Source organism: Crocuta crocuta, unplaced genomic scaffold, assembly GCF_008692635.1.
Source record: "Crocuta crocuta isolate KB4526 unplaced genomic scaffold, BGI_CrCroc_1.0 scaffold140, whole genome shotgun sequence".
In the NCBI taxonomy this organism is placed as follows: Eukaryota; Metazoa; Chordata; class Mammalia; order Carnivora; family Hyaenidae; genus Crocuta; species Crocuta crocuta.
Window position 1 is genome coordinate 8,575,003 of NW_027527775.1, and position 10,449 is coordinate 8,585,451.

General features: G+C 41.9%; 1 long non-coding RNA gene across 1 annotated transcript in view; it reads left to right on the forward strand.

Annotated features, from left to right (window-relative positions):
- The window catches only part of LOC144239399 (uncharacterized), a 46,527-nt gene extending 37,267 nt beyond the window's left edge, over positions 1–9,260 (forward strand). The window contains exon 2 of the long non-coding RNA XR_013337419.1: positions 8,766–9,260. This is a non-coding gene — a long non-coding RNA (uncharacterized LOC144239399). The remainder of the gene's footprint in view (positions 1–8,765) is intronic.
- The last annotated feature ends 1,189 nt before the right edge of the window (positions 9,261–10,449 follow it).

Sequence of the window (10,449 nt, forward strand, 5' to 3'; positions counted from 1 at the left end):
GGGGGTTTTTTTTTTTTTTTTTAAGTTTATTTATTTAAATAGGGCTCAAACCCAAGAACTGTGAGACCATGACCTGAGCTGAAACCAAGAGCTGGAGGCTCAACCAACTGAACCACGCAGGCGCCCCATGGATCCAGAGGTCTTTAGGATGGCGGTTGTTACCTCAGAGAATCAACAGCCTTTGGGACCTGGCCCTCATCTATTATCAGGTCCACAGACCTGGAAAGCTTCACTGAACAAAAAGTCACACCAGCAGTTTACTTGCTTATAACAAGAGCGACCCCTTGTCCCAATGCTTGGAATGCTCATGTCCACACAGGGCTGATGAATATGTGTGCAAGGGTAGACGCTGGGGACAAATGACCGGGGCCACCAGGCTGGGAAGGAGACCTGGGCTCAACCAGGTTGCAAATCCATGTAAAACTCCTGTGAAGATGTTTAGCCATCTGCTGAGGCCCTCAAAACTATTTTCTTCCCTGAGGCTCAAACCACGTAGTACTGCTGTGTATGTGCCCATATACCATTCCTAGATCAAGGTGTGTGGTCACTGAAATATTTATAAGGTGTTTGGTGACCACAGAATTGGATGAAGCATGGAGGAACATTTCACAGAAAACTGTATAAAATAGATCTACATCCTGGTGATTAGCTCTCCCAGCATCCCTCAGATACCATATCCCTCCCCCCATCCAGCTGAATGGACTAGACAACTCTGCCCTTGAAAGTACATATTTTAATGCAGACCATACTACCCTCTTACATCCAATGGCCTATTCTTTAAGCTCATTAACGTTATTCTGATTTCTTTTTGGGATATTCGGTGATCGTATTGGTGCCATACTCAATTTTAAGGGGACTATAAGTGACGGCAAGGTGTCTGAGGACTTGCCAAATCAAGTCTTGCAGACAAACAACAACTGACTCCGTGTTCCTCAACATCTGATCTTCTTGATCTTCTTGTTAATTTTCCTTCAAACAAGGCAAGAGCCACGTTGCTCCTCTCCCACCCACCTCCTTATTCTCCAGTAACAAATTTCTCCCAGTGGCTTAAGGACCCAAGAGGGCAGCTGCTGTAGGACACAGTGATATCTTCTCTTCTCTCCCTTCCTGCTCACGGCTCACTTGCTTTGACCTTGCTTTGACCTTGACATGACTACTTTGGGCCTCACTATCCCATCTGCAGAAGGGGGTCTTAGACATGAGAATCTCAAAAATCTTTGCCAACTCTAGATTTGCTGAAGGATTCTCTCAGAAAAAAAGAATCCAAAATGAAGCAGATTGGCATTGGCTTGTTTCTGTTCTTCCTCTTTATTCTATAGCTGCCGAGTCATTTTCTAGGTATTTGAAATGGAGTGAAAAGGTTTCCCATGGGTTTAATTTCAGTTATTCTCTGTGTAATTTTTATTATGAACTTACCCAGGGATCAGTCTCTGTAACTATCCCCCAGGCATAAGTGTCCTTTTAATTCTCAGGAGCTTGGCATCCCACCTACAGTACTCTAATTAAAAACGTGCATTTTGAGAAAAATTTGAAGTTACATCCTTGTACAGTGGAAGAAAGGATCTCTTTAAACTCCTCACAGACATGAGAATGAATCTCACTATTATGAAAAGGTTTTCTTTCTTTTTTTATGTTTATTTATTTATTTTCAGAGAGAGAGAGAACAAGCGGGGAGGGGCAGAGAGAGAAGAGGAGAGAGAATCCCAAGCAGGCTCTGTGCTTTCAGCGCAGATGTGGGGCTCAAACTCATGAACCATTAGATCATGAGATCATGACCTTAGCCAAAATCAACAGTCAGACACTTAACTGTCTGAGCCACCCAGGCACCCCAGAAAGAGATTTTCTATTTACCATGTCAGAATCCACCCCGCACTTTAGAGCTTTGGAGTATTATCCCCATGGGTTCTAAATACTGACCTGCATCTATCATCTGTTAGATCCTTCATGAAGGGGCTCAAGTCAGTAAACACCTCCTGAAGAGGTGTTTGTGTCTGACCCAAGTCATCAAGGACCCAAAGGCAGTATATTGTAGGTGCTCGGGTTCAGGCTCTGGGGGAGTCAGATGTGATTTAGGTCCAGGTCTTAGAGTGTCCTAACTCCATGACCTCTCTGAGTTTCAGTGTCCTCTTCTACAAAACAGATGGTACCCGCTGCATGGAGTTTTAATGAGAATCAGTGGGGGTAATGCATGCAAACCAGGCACAAAGTCTAGCCCCTAATAAGTTTTTAATCAGTGATATCTACTATAAAATTAAAAAAAGGGAAGATGGCAGATTCAACAATTCAACAGGCATTAACCAAGTGTCTTTATTGTTCCAGGCACTGCATTGTGACTCTGGATGTGTGCTGATAAACAAAGCTGGTAGAGTGGCTGTTCTCATGGGATTTGCAATCTGGTGGGAGCTACAGTCTGTATAAAATAAACAAACCTATAAATATACAATGACATGCCATGGTAGGTGCTGTGAAAGAAATAAACTGGTGCCTTAAAGCACTATGGAAGATAATGTGGGTAGAACCATGTGGACTTTCAAGAGAAGAAAAGAGGTTCACAGCATCAGAATTACCGGGTTTTGTGGGGTGAGGCGATTGGGCAGTCTTCACAGGAGGGAAGAGCCCAGGAAAGCGAAATACACTTATTAGAAGAAAGCTGATTTTTGTTCCCTTATTGACTCACACCATTGTATTTATTTATTTCTTCTTTTTGGAGAGAGAGAGAGAGAGAGAGAGAGAGAGTAAGCAGAGGAAGAGCAGAAGGAGAAGGAGAAAGAACCCCAAGCAGGCTCCACACTGTCAGTGCAGAGCCCCACACTGGCTCAATCCCACAACCATGAGATGAAGACCTGAGACAAAATCAGGAGTCATATGCTTAATCAACTGAGCTACCCAGGTGGCTCTGACTCACAACATTTAAAAGTTTGAGCATTTATCAAAAATTATCCAGCCCAAATCTTATACATATGGGTAAACTGAGGTATGGGAAGTAAATTGCCTCTAGCCATAAAGCTAGTTAATGAAAGAACAGGATTTTCCTGGGATCTTTTTATCACTGACTCTTACTTCTTCTTAAATATATCAGAACATCCAGGATTTTGTAAAATGATGCTAAAAGTAGTACCTCCATACCTTCTTCTTCCATCACTAATAAAAGTCTCTTTATCTTGATGTTTTTTGGGGAAAGGGGATGCATGGCTGAGACCCTCTGAGAATCCTGCAAACATGTTTTTTATGTCAATGTTTTTGTAAAAAATTCCAGTGTAGTTAACATACAGTGTTATATTAGTTACAGGTGTACAATATAGTGATTCACCAGTTCCATATATTACTCAGTGCTCATTAAGATAAGTGTATACTTAATCCCCTTCACCTAGTTCATCTATCACCCCACCCACCTCCCGTCTGGTAACAATCTGTTTGTTCTCTGTTGTTAAGAGTCTGTTTTTTTGGTTTGTCTCTCTTTTTTTCCCTTTGTCCATTTGTTTTGCTTCTTAAATTCCACATATGAATGAAATCATATGGTATTTGTTTTTCTCTCACTGGCTTATTTCACTTAGCGTTATATTCTCTAGATCCAACCATGTTGTTGCAAATGGTAAGATTTCATTATTTTTTAATGGCTGAATAATATTCCATTATATATATATAATGTATATATATATGTATTCCATTATATAAATATTCCATTATATATATATAATGTATATATATATATATGTATTCCATTATATAAATAAAATACTACTTCTTCATCCATTCAACTATCAATGAACACTTCAATTGTTTCCATAGTTTGGCTATTGTAAATAATGCTGTTATAAACATAGGGGTTCATGTATCCCTTTGAATTGGTGTTTTCATATTCTTTGGGTAAATACCCAGTAGTGTTATTACTGGATTATAGGGTAGTTGTATTTTTAATTTTTTGAGGAAACTTCACACTGTTTTCCAGAGTGGCTGCAACAGGTTGCATCCCCACCAACAGTGTATGAGGCTTCCTTTTGCTCTACATCCTTACCAACACTTGTTGTTTCTTGAGTTTTTGATTTTAACCATTCTGACAGTTGTGAAGTAATATCTCAGTGTAGTTTTGATTTACATTTCCCTGATAATGAGAGATATTGAACATTATTTCATGTGTCTGTTGGCCATCTCTATGTCTTCTCTGGAGAAATGTCTGTTCATGTCTTCTGCCCATTTTTTAATTGTATTATTTGTGGGTTTTTTTTTTTTTTTTGGTGTTGAGTTGTATAAATTCTTTATATATTTTTGATGCTAACCTTTTATCAGATATGTCATTGGCAAATATCCTCTCTCATTCAGTAGGTTGTCTTTTAGTTTTGTTGGTTGTTTCCTTTGAGAATCCTGCTAATCTTAAACTATTTAAACTTGGGTACTCGCCTACTTCTCCCATCAATACCCAGTTCCCTTTTAAGTGCTCCTCTCTTTGGCAGTTGGGCTATGTTGGAATCATGTTCTCCTGAAATTCCAAGGGTAACGGCTCTGAAGCCCAGAGCTTGAGTCTGGCTGTGTATGTCTAGGGACACCACCAGCTAAACTCCCCTATCCTATTTTCCACACTACAATGGGACACTGTGCTAACTTCCATGCGTGCCCTCCCACCCCAAGTCTGAAAGGGTTCGCATCATGAAGGTAGAGACAAGCTGCTTTCATCACCACCCAGATGTGAGACAGAAATATGTAAGATTCCAGCCAGCCATGAGTTTCCCCTAATAGAAACTTTATGGGCTTAGATGGATCTAGGTTTGAATCCAGCTCTGCCACTTATTAGCCATGTAACTTTGGACAACCTACTTATCTCTGATATACTCAGTTTCTGTTTGGACCTAACTTTCAGCATTGTTGTGAGCCAATCGAGTAGATACATAAGATAGTACATGGCACATGGCATGTAGTAAGTACATGTTCCCTTTTTTTATTTGATAAGCATGTAATAGGCACTACTCTAAAGGCTTTACAAATGTTAACTCAGTCTTCCCAGTGAAGAAGAATGCACTGTTGACAGTGGGGGTTGGGAAGTTCCACATGGCATTGGGCTGCACCATAAGGCCTTTGGAAATAGAAAGAGCTTATCCTGCCTAAAAACAATCCACTCTGTCTTTCAAGCAGGAACCAGGGTGTTTTCCTAGACTCCTAGGTAGTAGATGTTCCCCATTCTGTGATGATTAATAATACAGATAATTTCGCTATATACGCCTGCTGGCCACTTACTCTCTAGCATCATCTCTTGCTTTACTTTCTTGACCCATTTCTTTACAGTAGGCATACATTTGGCTCAGGTCAGTCACATGAATTTACTTGTAGTTCCTGGAGATCCCACTATCTTCACACTTTTCTTCTTTGCCACTCTTCATATGTTTGCCTGGCAACAGCCTTTTAGATCTCATTCCAGTCACTATTTCTGCTTGGCCTTCCCTGACCTCTCTCCTGTGGGTGCCTCTGTACTCTGTCCGTGGCTAGACTGTAGAGTTTTGTAAGGGCAAGGACTGTGTCTTACTTAACTTTGTACCTCTATCATCTAGTCCATTGTTCCATAGTAAGGAAGGAAGGCTGAAGGAAGGAAGAAAAAAGAGAGGGATAAGGAAGGAGGAAAATAGAAAAGGAAGGACGGGAAGGAAAAAGGAAAGGAGAAGAGAAAGAGGGAAGGATAAAATGAAGAAAGGAAGGAAGGAGGAAGGGAGGGAGGGAGAGAAGAAGGAAGGGAGGAAGACATCATCAAGTAATTAACCAGTGGTATCATTAAGGCAACTTTTCTCACTGCTGGTCATTGTTGCTTGCTCTCACTGTCCCTGCCAGGTGGAAATTGGAGATGTGCAAAGGGCAAATGCCAGACTCAAAATGGTTGTCATGTCTTGACATGGTCATTTTTCAGGTGTTAGAAGGTAAATCCTCTCCTCTAACATACGCTTTGTCTTCTCTTATTCTCTTGAAAAATAAATAAGACAGGACATTCCCAGAGCACAAGACAGGACTGATGAGCTTAGAGATCAGGACCAAGGGCCAGTTCCACTAGCTTGGAGCACCCTGGCTCACTCTTTCATTTAAAAGAGGCAGGAGCAGCAGGGAAGAATGGGTCATGGTCTCTGAAGGAAAAATGTACCAGGCAGGGCTTCTTAGAGTACATGTCACTATGACCTGGGATCCATGTTTTCCTGTACCACCATTAAATGTATCTGTTTTCCATTCCTGAGGTCACTTGCTTGGCATCCAACATCCCCTCACTAAGCTGGAGAGACCAATGGAGAGTAGTAGGGATGAAGTGAGGATATGAGTACACTGAGAGCAGAGAGCTTTCACTCATTCACTGATATATTCATTCATTCATTTATCTATGCACCCATCCATCCATTCTATAAATGTTCCTTTGATGACTAATGTGTGTTGGACATACACTGATGACAAAGGCTTTGCTGATGAGAAGTTCAAAGTTTCTCCCCACCTCTGTGTTTCAAGTTCTTATCTATTGATGAGACATTTAGATACTTTGAGGGTCATAGTTTCCCCATGACTGCAATTCATATTTCAATGAATCCTCCTCTCCCTAAAAATAAGCAAATCTACACAATTTTGCATGTTAGTTCAAGAGACTCAGACACAAAGAAGACCATTCATGAATACCAGGTTAAAAAACCTTTGGACTACAATATTTCTCTGGTGTCTTCCTACCCCAAATTCACTTCTTGATTCTACAATACAGCTGCCCCAACAGAGACTCCTTTTAAACATGCTACTTTCTAACATTAAACAAAGGTTTCAGTCTTTAACTGAGGCAGGCACTCTGTTTGAAGGCTAAGCAAGGGAACCAACTGGGGAGGAGGACGATGGAGGAGGAGGAAGAGCAAGTACCATGGTCTGCCCAGCTCATCCCCTTTTGCACTCACTCCAGCTTTTGGGTTGGCAGGGGGAACAAGAAGTCCTATGTCTGTAGCTCATGTGGCTTAACAGGGAGTTGACTTGGCTGCTGATCCTTCTCCGACTGTCATAGCTCAGTTCCTAATACCTAGGGTTCTGCCTCAGGGATTCAGGTTTTGCTATTCCCAGTTTTATCAAACTTCCCTGGGTTGTTTGTCTTCCCGCCCAGACCTGTTATTCTCCTTGGTATACCACTATTCATCCAGTTCTCAGACTTCAGCTAAAGGCACCCACAGCCTGGCCTCATCATCCCTTCAGGGACTGATCTCCTGGCTGCAGGCCAGCAGAAGTCCCTACACTCTTTTTTTTTAAATTTTTTTTTATGTTTTATTTATTTCTGAGAGAGACAGACAGCATGAGCAGGGGAGGGTCAGAGAGAGAGGGAGATACAGAATCTGAAACAGGCTCCAGACTCTGAGCCAGCTGTCAGCACAGAGCCTGATGCAGGGCTCGAACCCACAAACTGTGAGATCATGACCTGAGCCGAAGTTGGACGCTTAACCGACTGAGCCACCCAGGTACCCTAGAAGTCCCTACACTCTTGATGCCAATTGCTAATGCTGGCTATTTGAGTGTCAGGCATCCCAACATGTACCCCATTCATGCTTCTCTATCTGAAATGTCCCCCTCTGTCATGCCATCCCTGATACACCCTGTCTCCTGCCATCTCCATCTAGAACCCTTGCTAGTCAAATAGTAAATGAAGGATGGAGGAGACAGGACAGAATAGGACCGGATTGAGGCACCTACGGGAGGAAATTTAGGGAGGCCATTGTTCTCAGTGACCCTTGATCTTGAATAACCCAGAGAGGGAGTTCCTCCTTAAATTTTGTACCCTAAACACTTCTCTTGCCACAATCTTGATGAGGTCTTCTAAACCTAGAATAGACTTAAGGCATTCTCTAGACTAGAGTTTTTAATTCCTGGAAGGAAATATTATTTAATTATATATGTGAAATTCTTATGCCAGGAGGGAAATTCACTGGGAAGAGGAAAACACTTTTTACCAAGTGCAGCAGGGTTCATGGCTGGTGATTAATCTCTTTGTAGAAAATGGCAATTTTAACAGTGACGTGAATAATCACAACTTTTCTTTCCACAGTAGTTTAGAATTTCCTGCTATAATAATTCAGGCCCTAATACTTCATTCAAGGAAGGAGAAGTGTCAGCACACTATTCATTTTCTCTGCATTGACCCATTTGTTTCCTCATAACCTCGATCTGAATCTGCCACCATGCTGGCATACAGTGGCGATTCATGTTGGATATTGACGGAAGCTCTAAAGGGCATCACCAGGAAGGACCTCCACACAAAGAATGATTCCTCAACTAGGTGACAGCTCAATGAGCGAGCAATTCAGTCATGAGTCTCTTGAGCTATGAGGTCCCCTGCTCTTGGATGTTCAAGCCCAGGATCTATGGAAAGGAAAAGTCCCTGGACTAAAGATTAGGTCTCTTGGGTCCCAATCACAGTCCTGTTGCCTAACTTTGCTCAACTTCTTGATTTCTCTGGGCTTTAATTTCCTCATCTGTATAAAGAGAAGACTGGCTGAGTGCTAGACCAACAAAGACAGCTTTGGCTTGAAAATGCTATAGTGCTACTTGGTGTGAATCTCAGGGTTTTAAGCTATTCTTAAGAGTTCTTGGAACTCTTTCCTTTCTTTGTTCTCTGAAAGACTTAGACAACAGCTGTGTGTGTGTTGGGTGGGTGGGGGGTCTAGGTTCATGCCCACATTCACATTCTGGTTTGCCAAGGTGGTTGATAAATGTGGAAACGACTCTGCTACGCTTTCATCTCTTGACCTGGACTTAAAGTCTTTCCTTTGCTCCCTCAGGGCATCTTCAGGACGTTCTCACCAGCTTCTCCTCCGCTGAGCTGCCAACTCATGCCTCCCTAAAAGGAGGCCTCTTAACCAGCCCACCAGCACCATCTCCTTCCCACTGAGCTTTCTGACTCATAGCTGCAGGGTAGCGTGTAGCACCCTCAGACAAGAATACATCTTGCAAACTGCATTGGGGGCTGCTTCTCTGGACTGCACCTTCTGGATACCAGAACCAAGATGACAACTGGGGTTGAATTCTTCACAGATTAGAGAGCATCTAATTATACCTGGAAGAGCTTTTTAGTTCAGAGGGTTTTAAAAATATGTATATATTTTATATGTATGTATGTATACATATTTCATAATAGTCAAACATGACTAATACTTGCTGTATTGTTTCAGTTCTGTCAGTGAAATTGGTTCACTCATATCTGACTGTCTAAAAATCATTATGATTCTAGACTTTGAAGAACAGATTAAGAATAAAGTCTGACACTTTTCTCTGAACATGATTTTTCTAAAGACTTTTAGAAAACAACAAAGTAAGATAGGACTGGGTAGCAAATAGGTTTTCTCCCATCTACCAATGCCAATCAATTTAGGGCAGCTTCCTGTGGCTATGTTGGAAAGGATCATGAGACAGTAACTTGGTAGGAAGAAGCACCTAATGGATAAGCAATGTCTTCTCTAATTAAGGAGGGAGCTGGGCAACATGTGTGCCATTTCTGTGCCATTGGGTGTCATCTTTCCAGCTGCTGCTCACCTCATCCTTCTGTTTGAAATCAGGGGGCAAGGCATGATGCTCAATGAACATAAGTATTATCCATGATGGAGGAATGCCACACAAAGCATGATCATTTCAGTGATGAACATCAGATTAGGGAATAAGTCAATATGGTCTTAATTCTGGAGCCTCACCTCCACATCAACATACTTGGTGAATCCAGTTGGAACTGAAGTCATCTTAGTGGGGGATTAAAAAATTCAATTGGGACTTCCTAATAATGACAAGGAAGTTAACAGAGAGGGAAGGTGAGATCCCATACCGTTTGCTATACAATTATGATGCTAATAACTGTAGATGTTGCAAGTAACAGATAAGCTCTTGTAGGATCCTAATACTCACTGCCATTTACTCCTTACTAAGAAAATGGCAAGCCCTTAGCCAGCCAGCCATTCACTACAGTGAATCTCCCTGGCTAATTCTGTGTGTGCCCTATTTAGATTTAGTTATCTTGGATTACCAGCCCTCTCCCTCTTTGCCTCCCAGGACTTTCCCCCCATGTCTCTTTATGCTAGAATGGGCTCTTCCTTCCATAAGGGCCTGGAGCATCCCAAATGGTGAAAGCTCTGTTTCTCCATCTGCTCTTACTTTGGACTTTAAAGAAAGAGTCATCAGTTATATCCCTTATAGCGCTTGATATCTGTCTTTTTAATCGAAAGCTGTTTGAAATTGAAAGAGGTTTCTTTCTCTTCTGATACAGGAAAATATCTCCTTTCCATCCACCCCTCCATCTCCTCCAAATCTTGGGGCTCTTTCCACCTTGTACATCAGGGTGCTTTGCTTTCTGTCTTTCTGCTCTGATCCCTGAGTGACTGGCTGATGGTGTGGCTGTCGGAGAGATTTCACTGGGTGAGAGAAAGACCATAGTTTAAGCTGAATAGGGACCAACAAAGAATTATAAAATTCATAGAT